This window comes from Bubalus bubalis, chromosome 2 (genome assembly GCF_019923935.1).
Source record: "Bubalus bubalis isolate 160015118507 breed Murrah chromosome 2, NDDB_SH_1, whole genome shotgun sequence".
NCBI lineage: Eukaryota > Metazoa > Chordata > Mammalia > Artiodactyla > Bovidae > Bubalus > Bubalus bubalis.
The window spans coordinates 2389132-2410490 of record NC_059158.1 but is presented as its reverse complement, the minus strand read 5'-3'; the positions used below and the strand labels follow the sequence as shown (position 1 = coordinate 2410490).

The 21359-nt window shown below is 52.9% G+C and overlaps 1 pseudogene; it reads right to left on the bottom strand.

The window, feature by feature from the left end:
• Nucleotides 1–10783: 10783 nt before the first annotated feature.
• LOC102407653 lies at nucleotides 10784–11483 on the bottom strand (annotated as a pseudogene).
• Between the last annotated feature and the right edge of the window lie 9876 nt (nucleotides 11484–21359).

Here is a 21359-nt window from a genome sequence, read left to right as displayed (position 1 = left end):
TGGGGTGGCCAGGAGCTGGGAGGAGGGAGCAAGGGGAGTTTGTGGTTAATGGTGTTATGGGCAGAATTGGGTCCCCTCCAAATTCTTACATGGAAACCCCCAGTACAACAGAAATTGGAGATGAGGCCTTTAGGGAGGTTACTAAGGTGAAACGAGGTCACAAGGGTGGGGCCCTAATCACACAGGATTGGTATCCTTTTAAGAAGAGGAGGAGACGCAAAGCTTGTCCCCCATCCACATGTGAACACAGAAAAGGCCACACGAGGATTCAGAGAGAAGGCAGCCATCTACTGAGCCAGGAAAGGGTCCTCACCAGACACCGACCCTGAGACCACTTTGATCTTGGATTTCCAGCCTCCAGAGGTGTGCGAGAATAAGTATTGTTGTCTAAGCTGCCAGGTCTGGAAGGAGGATGTACTCAGGTGGATGGGTCAAGTTTCAGTCTGAGACGATGAACACTTTCTGGAAAAGGATGGTGGTGGTGTTTGTAGAGCACTAAGTCAACACCACTGAGCTCTACCCTGAAAATGGTTAGAATGGCAGCGTTTATGTTGTGTGTGTTTTACCCGAGTGAAGAAACCACACACACAGCAGCACCTGCCGGGGGGTGTGCAGGGGCTGTTCTGAGCTCTGACGGGGCTGGCGTGGCTTGGGAGGGGCACAGCCGTGGCCGGGGTGGGCAGGAAGGAGCTAGATAAAAAGGAAGGACACGCAGGCCGAGGCAGCAAAGGCCAAACCACGAGGGGCAGAGGAAGGGCGGCATGTGCCGTGAACGGCCAGCAGCTTGCCGTCGCAGGAGAGGGCGGTGGTCGGCGGGGCAGGGAGGCCGTGCAGCCAGCTGGCGACAGAGCTGGAGGCGTGACCGCGAGAGCCCTGGGTATGGGGCCCGGGGGCCTGGCCTCCTCCCTGCAAACCCAGGAGTCGTGCAAGGACTGCAGGCAGGAGGTCACAGGGTCGGAGGTGTGGCTGAGTGACTGGATGGCTGGGAGGCCCCGGCAGGTTGTAAGCTCCCACGGAAGTGTCGAGCTTTCTCACGCTTGTGACTGTTAGAGTGAGAGCTGCCGGTGACGCCCAGCACCTGAGAAGACAACAGCACATGGGGGGCGGGAAGGGCTCTGGGGGGACCTCGGGGCCCAGGAGCCAGGACAGGGCGCGCACGCTCTCCCCGGAGACAGCCTCGCCTGCAGGTGAGGAACCGAGCGCGTGACAGCAAGCAGCCACTGCGCGACCGGGAGACAGCCAGGCGGCCAGGGCCACAGATCCCGCCCTAGAGAGAGCAGGCCCCGCAGAGAGCTGGGACGTCAGGCGTCTTAGCGGGACTGTCACACACCAGCAACGCTACTCGAGCGTCGACACAGGACAGACAGAGAAGATGGGGCTCCGTGGCGGGAGCAGAAAGAAACACGGGACCCGAGGAACGGCCGAAGAAGCTGTTTGCACACAGAAATCGGCCACTTTATTTTATGTTTTCTTTTGATGTGGACCGCTTACAGCGTCTTTATTGAATTGGCCACAATATTGCTTCTCCATTTTTATTTGCTACAAGACGCATGGGCCTTAGTGCCCAACCTGGGAACGAGCCTGCAGCACCCCCGCACCCACCACCACTGGATTGGAGTGCCCAACCCGGGAATGAGCTTGCCGCACCCCACGCCCACCACCACTGGACTGGAGGGCAGAGTCCTAACCACTGGACCACCAGGAAAGCCCCTGAGACTGGCCGTTTAGAAAAACCTCAATGTATTATTCCTTGACACTCATCCAGAAATAGTGAGTCGAAGGGTTCTTACGCTCGGCACAAAACCAGCTCCGTCCTCTGGCAGCGAAGCCTCGGCTTGGACCACAAGGCTGGGGAGTTAGGAGGAAAGCCTGGCTCCGGGTGAGGGATTTGTGCCTGAAATTTTGTATGCAATTCAGCTTTTATAAACTTTCCCCCATTGACTTACGCTAGAATCTAGGGAATGTAGTCAGTTAGCTTGTGATGGATTTTTCACTTTGAAGGGAGCTGTTTGAACAATCTCTACAACCCCCACACCACACACACACACCACACACACACCACACACATACCACACACACACCACACACACACACACACACACCACACACACACCACACACACACACACCACACACACACACACTACACACACCACACACACACACCATACCACACACACCACACACACACACCACACACACACACACCACACACACCACACACACACACACACCACACACACACACCCCACACACACACACCACACACACACCACACACACACACACACACACCACACACACACACACACACCATACCACACACACCATACCACACACACACACCACACACACACCACACACACACACCACACACACACACACACACACCATACCACACACACCACACACACACACACACACACCACACACACACACACCATACCACACACACCACACACACACACACACCATACCACACACACCACACACACACACCACACACACACACACACCACACACACACACACCCCCCACACACACACACCCCCCACACACACACACACCACACACACACACACACACCACACACACACCACACACACACACACCCCCACACACACACACACACACACACACACCACACGACACCACACACACCACACACACACACACACCCCACACACACACACCACACACACACCACACCACACCACACACACCACACACACACACCCCACACACACACACCCCCCACACACACACCACACACACACACACACACGGAACCCCGGGAGGCCGGCAGCTTTTAAAGGAAGCCCAGGGCAGACCCTCCCAGGCGGTGAGCAGTCATTTCTCAGCACTGCTGTTTTGAAAGTTCAGACTTTCCTACTTGGTCACACCTGGAATAAGCTCAGCTCAGAAATAAAATAATAATAACACCATGAGAGCATTTCACACCTTCACCCAAAACTCCAAAGCCCAGAACTCAACAAATATTTATTTGGCACCTATTAGCATACCACTAGGTGGAGAAATATTCTGTGTATTTTCACTCTGCCTGTGTCAAAAACGTGTTTGTGGTGACTTTACAAAGAAGCGGAGCAGAAGACGAGGCTTCCCGTTGGGAACAGCACCTTTCGCCCTTTGAATCCCTCCTGCCCAGCACAACCTGGGGACATAAGCCCCTCCGTCCAACATTCTTTCAAAGAACGAAAGAAAAATATGTCATCAGTTCAGCTGCAAAGTCAGGACAGAGGCATAATGCAGTGATTATATCTAAGTACATAGATGCGATGGACGCTGAAGGAGTGATGGGGGATGTGAGCCGGGGGGTGGTCAGCGTTGGGGGCACCTGCCCCGCCCCGGCACACCCACGTCCTCGTCTTGCTCCAGGAAACCTGAGACCCCTGTCACAGGAGAAGAAAGAGGAGGCCGAAGAGGTTTGTGTGTTGCACGAGACCCACACAGCCAGTCTCGGAAGGAAGGCTAAATAAGGAGGAGGGAGGCCTTGGGATTTACGTTCTGTTTGTGGATCTCAAAGTCTTTCCTCTCTCTTTGCCACATGCATTAACAGTTTGTAGGTTGGACAGAGACCACCATGGGGCTGGCCTCCGGGAAGAAGAGGGAAGGAGAGCAGCAGTGGGCTGTCTGGAGAACAAACCCAGTCGTTACAGTCCAGGGGCCTCCGTCCCAGGCCAGCGCGTTCCCATATATGATGCTTTCGTGGCCGGCCCCACAGTACATCCAGGCGCTCAGTCACTCAGCGGTGTCCGACTCCTTTGCGATCCCATGGCCTGCAGCCCGCCAGGCCCCTCTGTCCATGGATTCTCCAGGCAAGAATACTGGACTGGGTTGCCATTTCCTTCTCCAGGGGATCTTCCCGCTCCAGGAAACCAACTGCTGTCTCCTGAGTCTCCTGCAATGACAGCGGATTCTTCACCCCTGAGCCCCCAGGGAAGCCCTGCCCCCACACTGGAGGCTCTTAAATGCCCAGCCAAGGGCTAACACTTCATCCTGTAGCCACAAAACCCACTCAGATTCAAGTCTGATCAACTGCAAAATCCTCAAAGGGAAGGCTGTGCTATTTAATAAGAGTAAGTGGGAAGGACAGGTTTCCTTTAATGGGGGGACGATCCCTCCCATTCCCACCCCACATCCGGCCTTTCCTGCCCTTTGCACACGTCCCTGGGGTGACAGGTGGCCCTGGTGACTCCGGCTCGGGCCTGTGCAGGATGCCTTGTGCCTCTCATGCCAGTCCACCTCCCAGTGACAACAGCAGCGTGCTTCCGTGCATCACGCTGCACCCAGGGCAGCCTGGCAGGGGCAGAATGACCTGAACTTCAATGCAAAATGACCCAAATTCCCTCCAACAGGCTTTGGGCTCTGCCTGGGGATCACCAGGTGGAGCCCAGAGGGTGGGCTGTGCTGTCCCGGGAAGAAACGCCAGCCCTCCCCACACCAGGGCCGGGACCAGGGAGGAGCCCCTGATGGGCGTCAGTACCAATAAAAGGACTGGCTTTCCTGTAACAGCATCACCGAGTTGATGGTCCAGCCATATGGATGCCAAACAGACTCGAAGTGGTCTCAGATGGGGGAGGCGGGAACCCAGGACCCTAGATTTCTTCCAAACATCTGGCAAGTCCCAGAGAGTGTCCTTGTGCTTCACTGCTAAAGCCAGAGAGGGAGGCCGGGTGTAAGTTTTGAGAACAGACGCTTCCCAGGGGATAAAAGATCCACACTGCTGACTTTTCCTGTGACCACCTCACGACTTCATCTATGAACTTCCGCTCTCTGATCCAGGGCATCTGAGTCACGACATGTGACTCTGCTGACCCCAGGGACCCCCCGCCTCCTCCCCCACGCCCTCCCTGCCCCCTAACCAGCCCTCACCTGCCAACTCACACCTGCTCAGGTGCTTCCCCTCCCGGCCTCCCTGCTCTCACACCTGGGTCCTCTGGTGAGCCTCTCTAAACCCAACAAGGGAACCCCTCCCCTGCCCGTGCAGCGGGGCTCCCCTGCGCCCTCAAGCCCTGGGCCAGCCTGTATGCTTCTCTGTACTCGCTCACACACAGTCCAGTTGGAAGAAAACCATGGTGCGCCGAAGGCTTGCTTTTCTGGTCACAAATCGTCCCCGCTGCCAGCACCGCTCTCCTGTCCCTGGCCAGATCCTGCTCTAGTCCTCAGGGCACGGTTACAAATCCGCTCCACGCAGAAGCGCCCAGAAGTCAATCAAGGTGGTGGCCAGCGCGCAGACCTGCACGGACACACGGGGCCCAGCACGCAGGCCTGTGCAGAGCTGAGCTCCAGGGCCAGAGTCTCCCAGTGATTGGAGCGGGAACCAAGCCCCAGGGAGGGCAAGAGCTGGGCAGCAGAGCCCAGGGACACACCCTGGAGCTTGCCGGCTGTTTGGGAGGAGTCTGGGGGTCCTGGGTTCCCACCCTCATCCCATTCTGTAGAGTCAGAGCAAAGGAATGATATTTTCGCTTCTAGTGAAACTTTTCTTATTCCCTAGATGTGAGGTCTGGGGGCCTCAGAGGACACAGAGTCTAAATAAGAGGCTCTTGCTTCCCTCATAGCTCAGTTGGTAAAGAATCCGCCTGCAATGCAGGAGACCTGGGTTCGATTCCTGGGTTGGGAAGATCCCCTGGAGAAGGGAAAGGCTACCGACTCCAGTATTCTTGGGCTTCCCTGGTGGCTCAGCTGGTAAAGAATCCACCTGCAATGTGGGAGGCCTGGGTTCCATCCCTGGGTTGGGAAGATCCCCTGGAGAAGGGATAAGCTACCCACCCAGTATTCTTGGGCTTCCCTGGTGGCTCAGCTGGTAAAGAATCTGCCTGCAATGTGGGAGACCTGGGTTCCATCCCTGGGTTGGGAAGATCCCCTGGAGAAGGGAAAGGCTATCCACTCCAGTATTCTGTCCTGGAGAATTCCATGAACTATACAGTCCATGGGGTCACAAAGAGTTGGACACGATTGAGCAACTTTCACTTTCACTTTCATAAACTTGAAAGAAAAATAGAACTTTATTCTTAGATAAAGCAAGTCCCAGTCCACATAGTATGTTTCTTAAAAAGAACAAACTAGTGATTTCACCCCTGAGTCAAAGGTTTGGAAGGGGATCGGTCATTTCCAGAAACTGGCATCTTTGAGTGAGTATGGGTGAGGGGTGCAGAAAGTGAGTAGTTGATAGTTCTGTTGTTAATAAATCAGCAATGTTTTTATAATCGAAATACAAAATATGACAAACCCCAGGGGTTCCCCAGTACCACCGGGCTAGTCTAGGCTCCTCAGGACAGGGTCCCAGGGCCTGAAGGCCTAGGGCTGAGTAGCATCCACGGCCTTGTCCCCTGGCCTCTGTTCCAGCACGTTCCAGGCAAGGCATGAATCCCTGCCTCCCTGCCCTTGGAGGATGCGCCTATCCTTAACGGGCTCTTTGTGTTCCTCCCCCAATTCGTAGGCTGCAGCCCTAGCCCCCAGTCTGATGCTATCTGGACATGGGGCCTTTAGGGAATAACTAAGGTTCAGTTAAGTTCAGTTCAGTCGCTCAGTCGCGTCCGACTCTTTGCGACCCCGTGAATCACAGCACGCCAGGCCTTGCTGTCCATCACCAACTCCCAGAGTTCACTCAGACTCACATCCATCGAGTCGGTGATGCCATCCAGCCATCTCATCCTCTGTTGTCCCCTTCTCCTCCTGCCCCCAATCCCTCCCAGCATCAGAGTCTTTTCCAATGAGTCAACTCTTCACATGAGGTGGCCAAAGGACTGGAGTTTAGCTTTAGCATCATTCCTTCCAAAGAAATCCCAGGGTTGATCTCCTTTAGGATGGAGTGGTTGGATCTCCTTGCAGTCCAAGGGACTCTCAAGAGTCTTCTCCAACACCACAGTTCAAAAGCATCAATTCTTCAGCACTCAGCCTTCTTCACAGTCCAACTCTCACATCCATACATGACCACTGGAAAAACCATAGCCTTGACTCGATGAACCTTTGTTGGCAAAGTAATGTCTCTGCTTTTGAATATGCTGTCTAGGTTGGTCATAACTTTCCTTCCAAGGAATAAGCGTCTTTTGATTTCATGGCTGCATCACCATCTGCAGTGATTTAGATGCAGTCACGAGGGTGAGGCCCTCATGGTGGGATTAGTGGCTTCGGAAAAGGAAGAAGACAGACCTTGCCGTCCCTGCGCCTGCACATGTGCACCTAGGGAAGGCCGTGTGAGCATCTGGCTAGGAGGTGGCTGTCTGCAAATCAGGGAGGGAGGCCCCACCAAGAAGTGAATCAGCTGGCACCTTGCTCTGGGACTTCCCAGCCTCCAGAAATAACCGTCTATTGTTTACACCACCCAGTTGGCATTTTATTATAGCAGCCAGGATGGACTAGAACAGCTGGCAGACACCCACTCAGCCTGTAAGATCCAGTTTAACCACTGCTCCTCCCTGAAGCCTTCCTCCATCTTCAAAACCCAGTGACTCACCTCTCTTCCTGTGCGGTCAGGGCATCCTGATCCCAGCTTTTCTGCAGCTCACATCTGATTGGATCAGACCCTCTGGTTCCTGTTTGTCCTGCCCCCCAGGCTAGGTGCTCATGGCTGGGGTCAGGTCCTACTCACCTTGCAACACAGGTGTGACACCTGGTAGGAAGGGAGGGGCAAAAAGAGCCTCAGGCCCGAGTCCTGAGGGTCCCAGCTGAGCCAGTGGAGAGGGCTGCGCCAGGGCTGCCCGACAAGGCCTCCTGACTGTAGGAGCCCCTGGGCACCCAGAGCCACAGGCCTGGCATGTGGGCCATGGTGGACCCCGTGGTGCAGCACCTGGAGGCTGTCAGTCAGCCCTGCTCCCCCAGAGGTTCTCCCAGAGGGAGACTTGAAAGGGGCGCCTCCCTGGCTCCTTGCCCTTGCAGACAGGATTTTGTTGGAAGGTTTACTGAGCTGTGTCAGATTCCCAGCAGCGAACACGACTTGACTCCCCTCCCAGGAGGAAGCAGGGCCCCCATACAAGCCTTGGCCCTCCACTTATAAAGAAGCCTGCCTGAACCCTAGCAATGAAAAGCAGCGAGGAGTCAATCGAACTGCGGTCCTAGACAGTAAGCTGGGTTCACAGTTCGACATGCACAAGAGTAAATTCCAGGACTCAGGTAGGCAAGAGGTTTCTCCATCAGTTCAAGGTTTCTCTGCCAATTTGGGGTCATCTTCATGAGTTCAGGGTGCTCCTGCCCCTGCCCCTCCCCAGGGTGCCACACGTGTCCCACACCCGCTACTGTTCTGGCGCTGGGGGAGGAGAGGCCTGGCCTGGTGTCCCTGGGGTGGTCTCAGACCAGTGGGCCTGGGGTCACCAGCCTCCATCTTGGCTGTTCTCCTGCTGCCCAAGGTCTGGGGCTCAGACCACCCACCACACAGCTACAGCCAGAGCTGCTGGGTTGGACCCCAAGGCCATCTCCACTCTGTCCCAGCTGCGGCTTTTCCAGAACAAAGCAGCAGCTGGTCGTACGCTGGTGACACGTCCAGCAGCTGGGGGAATAGATCCTTCGTTCCTGAAAAAGGATCCGGGGTGGGGGGGCTCCGGCGTGAGAACGCTGTGCTGTGCTTACTCGCTCAGTCGCATCTGACTCTCTGCAACCCCACGGACCATAGCCGGCCAGGCTCCTCCGGCCATGGGGATTGTCCAGGCAAGAGGCCTGGAGTGGGCTGCCACGCCCTCCTCCAGGAGGTCTTCCTGCCTGAGAATACTTGTGTGCAAATACCGTGGGAGCGTGGACCTCTGCCTGCTCCCTCGTGTTCTGTGCCGGTAGCGGGACAGGGAACTCACGTCGGCGTGGTTTGACTGCAGCCGCCTCCCTCCCTGTCCCGGGAGGCTGTGTTCACATGACCTTTCGCCCACCTGAGCACCACTTACCCTGAGGGGATGTGTCCCACCGGCCCCCCTCGGCTTCCTGTCCCCTTCCCCCACCTGTGCCCACCTGTGCCCACCTGTGCTGTCCTGGCCAGGAGCAGCAGGAGGAAGTGCTGCCAGCCGGGAGCCCCAGGACATTCAGAGGTCACCTCACCAGCTGTGCTCCCCGCAGAGGTCCCTCCTGAAGGTGGACATGAGCAGGCACCTCCGCAGCTGCCAGCGGGCACCGGTGTTCGGGGTCCGTGTGCACACGGATTCTGCAGTCACGCTCAGGCTGGTCAGCCCCTGGCATCTCCCCAGGCGTGGGTGGTGGGAGTCAGGATCAGAGGAGGAGAGCCCCAGGCCAGAGCATCCATGCTCTTAACTTGGTACGTAGAGACGGCTCCTCCATCCACCCATCAAGGTCTCGTGTGACCTGGTCCCACGTCTGCTGAGACACTGTGTAGCCCTCCAGGCCAAAGCCTCCTCCGCCTCAAAACCTCCCCTCTGTCGCGTCTTTCCTGGGAGCCCCGCGCCCTCCGAGCCCGTCTCGCGGTACCTGCAGCACATGCTGGACCTTCCCCACGTGCCAGCTCCCCTCCCTCCTCCAGGCAGGCCCCGGGGCCAGGGTCAGGCCTCGCACCCTCCAGAGCTGTTTCTATCAGCGTCTTCTGTCACTCCTGTCGCCGGTTACCCCATCAAAAGCGTCGATGTGGAGTCTGTCTAGTCCAGTCAAATCAGCGTCCCCACGTCGAGTCCTCCCCAGAGGGGAGGGCACCAGTTCAGCACCGGCACTGGGCCGGCCAAGGGCTGCCCCGGCCAAGCCCCCCGAGTGCATGCCCGGCGCTCACCCCCCAGGCTCAGCGTCCTCTCCTCTGTGTACTGACCTGTCCCCGATTCACGCAGGGGCAGCCACAGCGAGCACCTGGGGCTCAGGAAGGACAGAGCTTCGGAGGCACCCTTTCCACCCAGCATGACACAGAGACCAGTCAAATAACTTTCAAAGTAATCAAAAAATAAAAAACCCAAGCAACATGTAAACAGTCGATAATTAATATCTTTTCGGGAGTAGATAACTCAAGGAATGCCAAGGTCCAAGGCTGTGGGCGAATGGGGCTGAGACTCTGAAGACGATGTCTGCAGCTCCACGGTGCTGCCCTGCGCCAGCCTTGGCCCCGAGATGAGCCCAGGCGCTGGGTGTGGAAGCAAAGTTCTCTTCACTCCATTTTCTCTGCTGTTTGCTGCCAGGGCCCACGAGACTCCGGCTCCCTCTGCTCTGGGTCGGCCACCACCACAGAAACACTGCTGCTGCTGCTAAGTCACTTCAGTCGTGTCCGACTCTGTGTGACCCCATAGACGGCAGCCCACTAGGCTCCCCCGTCCCTGGGATTCTCCAGGCAAGAACACCGGAGTGGGTTGCCATTTCCTTCTCCAATGCATGAAAGTGAAAAGTGAAAGTGAGGTCGCTCAGTTGTGTCCGACTCTTGGCGACCCCATGGACTACGGCCTACCAGGCTCCTTCATCCATGGGATTTTCCAGCCAAGCGTACTGGAGTGGGGTGCCATTGCCTTCTCCGAGAAACACTGTGAACCCTCCTAATTGGGCAGAAAGAGCTAGTGAATTGTTCTCCCTTTAAAAGGAGAGAAAGAGAGGAATGGAAAGGAGCCAGAGCCACGCTGGGAAGAAGTGAGCTATGTTCACGGAGGCAGGGACGACTCCAGAAATAACCTCTGAAGTGGAAATTTGATGACTGCCACCCTCACCATGGGTTTCTTAGGTGGTTCAGTGGTGAAGAATCCACCTGCAATGCACAGACGTGGGTTCTATCCCTGGGTCGGGAAGATCCCCTGGAGGAGGAAATGGCAACCCACTCCAGTATTCTTGCCTGGAGAATCCCATGGACAGAGGAGCCTGGAGGGTACAGTCTTGGGGTGGCAAAGAGCTGGACATGACTGAGAGACTAACACCCACTTTTTTCACAATACTTACTGGGACTGAAAATCCACCATCAGGGTATTACAGAGCAGACAACTATACTTGAGGGAAAATTAAAGCTTCATAAATAGGAAAAGTATTTTTAAATGAGTTTTTTTTTCAAACCATGCAGCAATGTCTTTTATTATGTATGGTATTTAAAATTATTTGTGCAATCTCTCCATACACAGGCCCAACAAAGTATTATTTAGCAAATTGGAAGCTTCAAACCTGATCGCTGCATAGAAAAGGGAAAAGTATTCCTACAACACGCTTAACCAGGAGGCCAAGTCTTCTGCTGACCTCCAAGAATGTGGAGAGGAACACGACGGACAGGCTGTCCACCATCTGAGCCTGCGTTCACCACCCTACTTCAGGCCCAGATCAGCAGCACATTTCCAGCCAACGATAATCAAATGTCCAAGAAGACGTTCATCTTCATCTTCTGTTGCAGAAATCTGGAATTTGTGTTTTGTGAGTATAACCAGAAAATGTGTGGGTGCTTAAGGAGAAATGTCAGGGAAAACAAGACCCTGCTCCTCCTCATACACGACTTGGCTGGGATTTCCTTGCGGATGATCTTCCCAGAGAGCATGTCGCCACCAGGCCAGGCAGCCTGAGCCTTGGTGAGCTCACCTGCCATCTCGGCCTCCCTCCTGTCTGCCAGCCAGGGGAAAGTTAGGGGAGGAAGGAGGAGTAAATGAGATATTTTTAATAAAAATTAGGTGCTGCTGACTTGTCATTGATCTAACTTATTTGCTTCCCTGGTGGCTCAGTGGTGAAGAATCCGCCTGCCAGTGTAGGAGACTCGGGTTCAGTCCCTGGGTTGGAAAGATGCCCTGGAGAAGGAAATGGCAACCCACTCCAGTATTCTTGCCTGGGAAATCTCATGGACAGAGGAACCTGGTGGGCTATAATCCATGGGGTCGCAAAGAGTGGGATATGACTTAAGACTGAACAATAACAACGACTCACTCATTTGCTTCTGTGACACACTTGATGTTTTCAAAGGCTGCTCACGCGGATGCCCTGTGCTGCCCGCGGCTGCACTGGCATCACTGCTGGACCACATGCGAAGGGGCAAGGGCCCTCCGGTGCCCTTGGCGACAGAGCCTAGACGGCGGTCCAGGCTGCCTGGAATACACCCCTGGGACAGCTTGAGTTTCCCCTGCCCATCTCCAGTGGACTGGACAGAAAGCAGCCTCTGGGCGGCCACCTGCAAATGACCCTGGTGACCTGGTGATCCCTGCCACCTGTCATCCACCTGCTGGAAGACCGAAGTCTGCTCTTGTGGTTGTTGGCAAAGCAGGAACCCCAGCAGGTAGGCTCCCCCAGCCTCCCAGCCTCACACCCACACACCCTCTCTGCTCCTGAGGACCCGTCAGCCTCACCAGACTATTCCCCCAGGGGTCAGCATAGCCGGGACACAGGAATCCAAGGAGGTCCCCGCAGTCTAGGGAGGGAGGCAGGGCTGGCCCCCAGAGGACCCCGCTGCGCGGGGGCTGCCACCGCGTTGCGTCCCCTTGCCTGCGGGTGGCCCCTGCTGCCAGCGCTGTCTCGGGGAGCCCGTGGCAGAGTCAGGCTAGTCCCTGACCCCACAGGAAAACCTAGACAAGAGGGAGACAGCGAGAGGGAAGGGCAGGGACAGAGGGAGGAAGGGAGACAGAAGAAGAATCAAGAGAGCAGGCAAGAGGAGATTGACGAGGTTGCTTTCCCACATTTTCTCGCTGGTGGCTTGAAAGTTCCTTTAAAATGATTCATCTGCCTCTCCTGCCAGAGGGCAGCTGCCAGGACGGGGCAGCCACCGCCTCTAGATGTCAGGAGGGAAAGCGGGCCCCGGGCTCGGCCGGCGCTGCAGGCCCTGGTCACAAGTGGGAGGACTCGATGCGTGGGAGGACTCGATGCGTGGAGCTCACGGTCCGCTGAGTAACCACTTCCGGTCAGCAGGTGACCGGCAGGACCTCAGTCCCAGCGCACAGTCAGGAAGGTGAGAGGGAGGCGGTCTCCCCGCAGAGGCAGACCCAGACCCAGGGTCCCCGGTGGGACTCACACAGCCCCTCCCTGGGGTCCCGGGATCCAGAGCCCACAGCCGGCTTGCGGGATGGTGACCGAGGCCTTGGAAAGGAAGCGGTTCCCCCACTAAGAGCCAAGAGTGGAGGGAAAGGTCCTCGAACTGGATCGAGTCTTGAACTAGACAGACCCAGGCTTGACCATTCACACGTCCTCTTTGCAAGTGACCTCATGTGACAAGTCCCTGGCCTCTGTGACCTCTCGGTGGAGAATGGGTGGGGTGTTTAGGGTTTTGCTGGTTCTCTCTCTATGGGTGAATTTAAAACCTAAGTGAGAATTAAGACTTTAGCAGGGGAAAGCAGGGTCCTTTTTATCTTTTATCTTTTTTTGTCTGGGTCACCCGGCTTTCTAATAGGGGAACTTCATGGGTGGAATGGCTTGGCTTTTTTGCTAGCTAGCTGTGAAGCTGGGAGGTTGTTTATTCGAGATAGGTGGCTTTGAAGTGGCAGCCTCAACAGTCAAAAGCTTAACCAGGCACTTACATTATAACCAGAAAAGCTACGTGTCAGGCTCTCTACACTGCAAGGGCCATCTGGGAAGCAGCTGCTCCCACTCGACCCTCAGATGACAAGTCACCCTATAAGAACTGTGAGGCTGTCAAGGAGAAGACTCCTGAGAGTCCCTTGGACTGCAAAAAGATCAAACCAATCAATTCTAAAGGAAATCAGTTTTGAATATTCATTGGAGAGACTGATGCCAAAGCTGAAGCTCCTGATATGAAGAACTGATTCACTGCAAAAGACCCCAATGCTGTGAAAGATTGAGGGCAGGAGGAGAAGGGCACAACAGAGGATGAGATGGTTGGATGGCATCACCGACTCAATGGACAAGAGTTTGAGTAAGCTCCGGGAGTTGGTGATGGACAGAGAAGCCTGGCGTGTTGCAGTCCATGGGGTCGCAAAGAGTGGGCCACGACTGAGCAACTGAACAACGACAAAGCCAGACCACCACCCCCGGCCCCCCGCCACCCCCACCCCACCCCGGCTCATCTGCCCTGAATTCCTGACCCACAAGGACTCTGTGAGATAATCAATAGCTATTGTTATTGGAAGCCGCTGCACTTTGGCCCAAGGAAAGCAGAGGCTGGAGGCTGAGGTTGGGGTCCCAGGAGCCCGGTGCCCCCACCCCAGGGCTCTCGGCCGCCAGAGCTTCGGGACTGGAGCCCTGTAAGCTTCAAAAGCAGGTAAGAGGGGTACACATTTTGTAAACTGGGACCTTGGACAAATTGGCCTTTATGGAAATGATCCTTAGATGAAATGACTTTCAGCGAATGATTTTCTGTGAACAGCCTAGAGCTGGGGTCCCTGGTGAGACGACACTTTGGGATCTTAGAACCAGGGCTTCAGAAAGCCTTTCCACCGACACGTGTGAAGGTGGGGTTGGTATGGGTAAGCAGGGAGGCGGTACATAGCTGAGCTGCAGGTTCGGGAGACAAACCACCTCCCTGTCTGTCTCTCCCCGTCTCCTGTCCCTCCTCTTCCTCATCCTCCTCCTCTCCGTATGTGTCTCTCCGTGCATCTGGGTGATTGTGAAACAAATGTAAGCAATTCCCTACCCAGAGGCGACAGGACTTCTGCTTTCTGGGGTTAGTTTGGGAGTAAATCCAGCTCCACAGGACGTCGGTAAGAGTGGAATTTACAGGTAGAATGAAAAGAGAAATAGAACTCATAAACAACATCTCCACAGATGCTTAGAAGATGACAATACCAGTCTCTCAAAGCCCTGGCTGCCTTCTCCCCGCTGTGAATACATATGATGGCCAGCTGCAAGAGGTCTCTGAGAAGCAGAGTTTGAAAACTCCCGTTTCACCCACTGAAGGAGGGGTGGGCCTTCGCCTTCGATCCTGCGGTTGCCATGTGAGGCTGCTCGGGGGAGGTGGGGGCAGCGTCCCATCTCTAAAGACGCCACGGTGAGTGTGAGAGGCTGGCAGCCAGGAGTAGGCTGCCCTGTGGGCCTGGGGGTCTGGGGAGGACGTGCAGCGAGCTAAGAGCGCGTCAGAGGAGGAGGAACGTCCGAGAGTGCAGGGGCCAGCTCTGCCGAGTCCTCTGAAAGCGCCGGCTGGGCCGGGGCCTGAGGGTGGCCTGGCAGCTCTCTCAGACTTCGCTTTGCACACTCTCTCTGTTTCCTCCATCCCGAGGGCTCAGGGGCCCAGGGGTCCTGTCCTCCCCGCCCGGCACCCAGCCTGGAGCTGGCACGAGGGTGAGACTCAGCAGGTGAGTGCTGAGTGGGTCAGAGGCATTCGGGCACAGGTCCAGGCCAGGCCAGGGTGACGGCCAGGGACCACGGTGCTGGGGGGTGGCTCCAAGAGATGAGCCCTGTGGATGCGCCAGGCCCGGGGCAGGTTTCAGATCCACAGCTGCCCCTGTGTTGCGTCAGATGGGGGCCTCCCAGGGGTCCCCGGGGCCTGGGGGAGGGAAGCCCTGCATCCTGAAATGCCTGGAACCCCTGCCTCCAACACACTTCCAGTAAGATGCTCCCAGGACTTTCCTCCCTGGCACCCAAATAAAGGAGGTGTCTGTGCTGCAGAATGCACGCCTGGGGTCTGTGAACCAGCCAATCAAGATGCCACTGAGGGGTGCCCAGCAGCTGGCGGTGCCCCACTCCTGGACTGAGAACCGGACGCAGGGAGAGGACACACGGAAGGAAAGAAGCAGACGGGGCGCTGGTCCACTCGCTCCCCTCCCGCCCGCCACCCATCCTCCGCCTCACTCCCCCTCCCTTCCCTGTCCCCTTGCTTCCTGCCTGCCGGCCTTCTCTCCTCAGGAGAAGCTTCACGTCTAGTCATTTCCCTCATATTCTATATATATATATACACACACACACATATTACATGGTATAATAATTTTCTTTCATTAAATACACAGATCTGTAGAGTTTGATGAGTTCTTGATGTATGTATCAATATTAGCATGGTCATCCCAGTCAAGACATCTTCATCTCCCCAGAAAGTTCCTTCCTGCCCCTTCTAGTCAATCCCTACCTTCTAGAGGCACCAGCTTTAAGATTTCTGCTCTCCACTTCCGTCTCCTCTTCTGCAGGTGGATGGCAACCCACTCCAGTCTTCTTGCCTGGAGAATGCCATGGACAGAGGAGCCTGGCAGGCTACAGTCCATGGGGTCACACACGACTCAGTGACTAAACCACCACCACCGCTCTGCAGGCGGACCCACACAGCGTCTGGTCTGTTACACCCGAATGCCTTCTCGCAGAGCCGTGTTTGTAGAGGCACCCCGCAGTTTACTCCCTGGTGTTGCTGTACCCCATCACACAAGTGCGTGGACTTATCTGTCCATTGGCAAACATTTGTATTCAATCCACATCACTCCACCGACTATTATTAACAAAGCTGCTATGAAAGTTTGCGCACAACTCTTTATATGGACTTAGGTTCTCAGGTCTTTGGGATAAAAAACCCAGCACTGGGATTGCTGGCTCATTGGAGAAATTATGTTGAACTTAATGAGAAATTGGGAAGCTGCTTCTAAGTCCGGTGTCACTGGACACCCCGGTGAGGCCAATGGGTGTGCACTTCAGTCTTACTTGACATCCCCCGATGGCTTATGATGTTGGGTGTTTTTTTCTCGTGCTTTTAGGTCATTTTCAAGTCTTCTTCTATAAAGAGTCCAGACCCTTTGCCCACTTTAAAAACTGGGTTCTTTATATTTTTTGAATATTTTTAGAAGTTCTATACATACTTTAGATCTCCAGGGGATCTTCCCAACCCAGGGATCGAACCCAGGTCTCCCACACGGCAGGTGAATTCTTTACCAGCTGAGCCACAAGGGAAGCCCAAGAATACTGGAGTGGGTAGCCTATCCCTTCTCCAGGGGATCTTCCTGACCCAGAAATCAAACTGGGATTTCCTGCATTGAAGTCAGATTCTTTACCAGCTGAGCTACCAGGGAAGCCCTATTTTTTTAGAAGTTCTATACATGTTTTAGAGCTCTGTACTATAAATATTTTCTCCTACTCTGTAGCTTGCCTTTTCATTTTCCTAATGGTGTCTTTTGATAAGCAGACATTTCTACCTTTAATGAAGTCAATTATATAAAAATTTTTGTTTTGTTTTCTGGTTGATTTTTTTGTTGTTGTTCAACCTAAGAAATCATTGCCTATATTCACCAAAGTTCAGGAAGGTATTCTCCTCTGTTTTATCCTAGAAGATTTATATTTTAAGCTTTTATGTTTAAATCTATGACCGTCTTTAGTTTTTACATGTAGTATGAGGTAAGGGTTGAGGTTCTTTTTTCTTTCCACACAGTTGTTCCAGCAGCATTGGTTGAAAAGACTTCCCCCCTCTGGACTTTTTCAATGCTTGTGCTTATAATTTATATTAATAGAATTGTGCTACACTTTCCATTGTTTCTCAGTTTTTTTGAACACAATGTTTATAAGATCCACCCATGTTGCTCTAGTCAGTCACTTAGTTATCATCCATTTATTCATTTGGCCATTCAATAAATGGCAAAGAAAACAGAAAATGTCTCTAGTCTCATGAAGTTTATAGTCTATAGAGGATATTGCCAAAGTAAATAAATATATATAGTCAATGATAAAGATGGAAGGAAAAGAAGAGTGAGATAAACAGAAAGAGGTTTTTTTTTCAATACTGAGTTATATTCACAGTTTATATATTTTGAATATTAACCCCTTGTTGGTCATATCATTAGCAAATATTTCCGCCCATTTAGTAGACTGTGTTTTCATTTAGTCGATGATTTTCTTTGTTGTGCAAAAGCTTTTAAATTTAATTAGGTCCCATTTGCTTATTTTTGCTTTTGTTTCTTTTGCCTGAGAAGACAGGTCCCCCAAAAAATGATGCTATAATTTATGTCAAAGAGTGTTCTACCTATGTTTTCTTCTAAGATAATCTTCTATTTTTAAATAGATTATTTCTGGCTGTTTTAGACTTTGTTTCAGATAATCCCAGTGTCTGAGGTCTTTGGAGTATAGATCAGTCTGGGGAGTTCCCTGGTAGTCCAGTGGTTAGGTCTCTGTGCTTTCACGGCTGAGGCCCTGGGTTCAATTCCTGGTCAGGAGACTAATATCCCATGTACTGCCAGGCACAGTCAAAAAAAAAGGATAATCAACACACACTGATTACTATTTTCTAAATACTTGCTAGCTTTTTTTTTTTTTTGCATTTCTTCCATCTAATTTAGTTCAGATTTCACGGCACATCCTAGTTCCTTCTGGTACAGAAGCACCTCAATTCTTGAAAACTTTTGCTTCCTTCAAGACTGCTTATGTGCTGCAATAATTACCAATACATCTCTCAGCGTGAGGAATAGTGGGGCTGCACAGCTTTGAGATGAACAGAGGGTGGTTGGCTCCTCTCCATTCATCTTGAGAATCTTCATTGCTACGTAAACAGTGAGACACACTATCACGATTCATGTTCAAGTCGCTTCTTAGCTCAATACTGATTCCAGAGAAACTCTCCTGAAGAAATGGTTTTATTAGGGCTGAAGGGGGATAGCAAGAAAATGGCGAGAGCCCACGACAGTCTGGATGTGTATGTGAAAGTGAGCGAGAGACAGGAAGAGAGATATTGATGGAGCTCTGCGTGGATCTGAATGCTCTTCTGCAAACGGATCGCTGACACATTTAATTACGCTCGTCAGAATTCACGTTAACCTGAGTTAGCAGGCACCAGACTCCAGGAGAAAATTTCAGATCTGTGTTTTGGGTACTTCCCATTTTAACATCCTAAAACATACAAGAATTAAATCAACACTTCCCTCGAGGGCTATTGAAAGGCTGGAGTTAGGGAGACACTCTAAATATATCTGAGCACGGATGGGATCATATTCCCAAACAAGTCTGGACATCTCTCCTCTCTGCCGACTGGGAAGAAAATCCTCAGCGTAAGAAAATAACTCTCAAGCTGGCACCTGGGCAGGCCTATGACTGCCAAGATGTCTCTAGGGAACCACTTTCCCTCCTGGGAGAGAAGTACTGTCTAAACACTGGAGATGCGATCAGAGCTGATGAGATGGGGCTTGTCTGCTCCCAGCCCGGAGGAAACCAGAAACTCCGGAGTTTCCTTTCCCTCCAGGACTCCCTCGGTTCTCACTGTGTGGGGTTTATTTTTAAACACTGGTGTAAAATGTCCTACAGCCCAGCTGCTCACCATCATGACCAACGTAAGGTCGATTTTATACAGTTGATCGTCCTTGAAGAGGGCTTCTCTGGTGGCTCAGTGGTAAAGAATCCACCTGGCAATGCAAGAGACACAGGTTCTTTCTCTGATCCAGGAATATCGCCTGGAGAAGGATATGACAATCCACTCCAGTATTCTTGTCTGGAGAACCTCATGGACAGTTGAACCTGGGTGGCTACAGTCCATGGGGTTGAAAAGAGTCAGGCACAACTTACCAACTAAATAACAACTTCCTTGAAGAACCAGCATTAAGCGACACAAAAGGCCAACTTTCCCCACTAATAAAGGTATTTGTCCTTGGAAAGCTGCCATTGTCTGTGAAGCTTCTATTCCCCTGTTTCACTAATGCAAACTTTGAACTTTGAAAATACTGGTGGATTTAATTTTTATACTCTTGGGACTCAGATTACAAGGTACAAGTACGAGTCAATTATGTCCGTTAGCAGTGAACTGAGCCAGATAAGTCCAATCCACTGAGAAGCCCGAGGCTGCACTGAGCCCGGGTTTGGCCAAACACACTTCTCTTCATTGCGGTTTGAAATCTTGAAAATGGCCAGAGTTCACATCTCACCTGTGAAATGGTCAAAAGAAAGACTTGCAAATTAGGACAGTGAGGAAGGAGGGATCCAGCCTAGATCAGGTAGCCAGACTCCTGTGGCTTCAAATCCCAGTCTTGCTGCCAGCTTAGCCGAGCACACGGCTCAATCTCCCTGTCCTCTTTCAAAGAGGCGGGAACTTCGCAAGACTGTTGTGAAAACTGGACAAATTACACATGGAAAGCGTCTTAGAAAGGGCTGCCTTGTGTCTGCCCTTAACATCATTGCGAATGCAGAAGCTCTTTTTTATCCATTGGCCCTCAACAAATTCCTGTGAAGCAAGGCTCAATTTACAGACGAGGATACTGAGGCTTAGAAGGGGTAAATAAGGTGCTCAGGGTGACACAATCAGGAGGGAAGGACCAGGCCTGTTTGCGGCAAGTCCCATCGCACCAGGGGCTCTTTGTTGATGTCAGTTGCTAGGTCGTGTCCGACTCTCTACTGGAAGGGGTTGCCGGGGTTCTGTTTGCCTTCTTCTCCGAGTGGAGTGTTTATTTCTAGAGCTTTAGATGATCCCCTTTCTCTCCTTCCTTTCTCCCTTTCTCCTTTCTTCCCGCAGAATATTCTTAGCATCTCCTGTGGCTAGCACACCCTCTTGGTCCTCAGGAAACAGTTGCACATCTTTAACATGTGGCTGGAAGCTCTCAACTGGCTTTTCCTCAGGGCTGATTCAGTAGTGCCCACCCCCTGCCCCGTGAGGTTCTGTCCCTGAACCAGCTTAAGCTCGGAACTCACGAGTCCACTCATTGACCACAAATGGCCCCAAAATGAAGTTTCCCCAACTCCTGCATGTAAAAGTGGGCCTCCTGTCTTCCAGGAGACACCGCCCCCCACCCCCGCAGTTGGTTCACCCCCTAAGGAGTGCGTCGTTTCAGGGAGACACGAAACCCTGCAGCGTTGCCAGGGGGCTCAAAGGCGCTGAGTGTTCCAGAATTCCCTCCAGGGGTGCTGGTGTCTGCATCATTTTAGTCTTCTCGAGAAAAAGAATGCATTAAACGTGAGCCTGAAGGTGATTTTTGAAGATGTGTGTAACTGCTGCCTTGTCTATAGAAAAAAAAAAAGAAAAAGAAAGAATGGATAAACAGCAAGGTACTGCTGTATAGCCCTGAGAACTATATTCAGCATCCTGTGATAAACCACGAGGGAAAAAAATATGTATATGCATAACTCTGCCATATAGCAGGCCTTATTACAACATTGCAAATCAACTATACTTCAATTTTATTTATTTATTTTTATTTATTTATTTATTTTAATTGGAGGCTAATTACTTTACAATATTTTAGTGGGTTTTGCCATACATTCACATGAATCAGCCATGGGTGTACCTGCGTCCCCCATCCTGAACCCCCCTCCCACCTCCCTCCCCATCCCACCCCTCAGGGTCATCCCAGTGCACCAGCCCTGAGCGCCCAGTCTTAAAAAGATAGAGAAAGAGAGAAGAAGAACATGGAAAGCAGCCCCTGAGCAGACTATGACTGGGGTGGATTCGTGTTCCTATCTGACCAGCAGGGCTCCTCCAGCACCCAGGCTGCCCAGAACCCCACGTGCAGGCCCTAGATGTCAGTGTGCCTGAATTAGATCCCGCTCACCCGGCTTGCTCTCACGTTGCCCGTGAACAGGCATGTGTGTGAGCACGAGGGCGTGTGAGCTTCCTCCCGGTGTGGGGGGCTGCAGAGACTGAACTTAG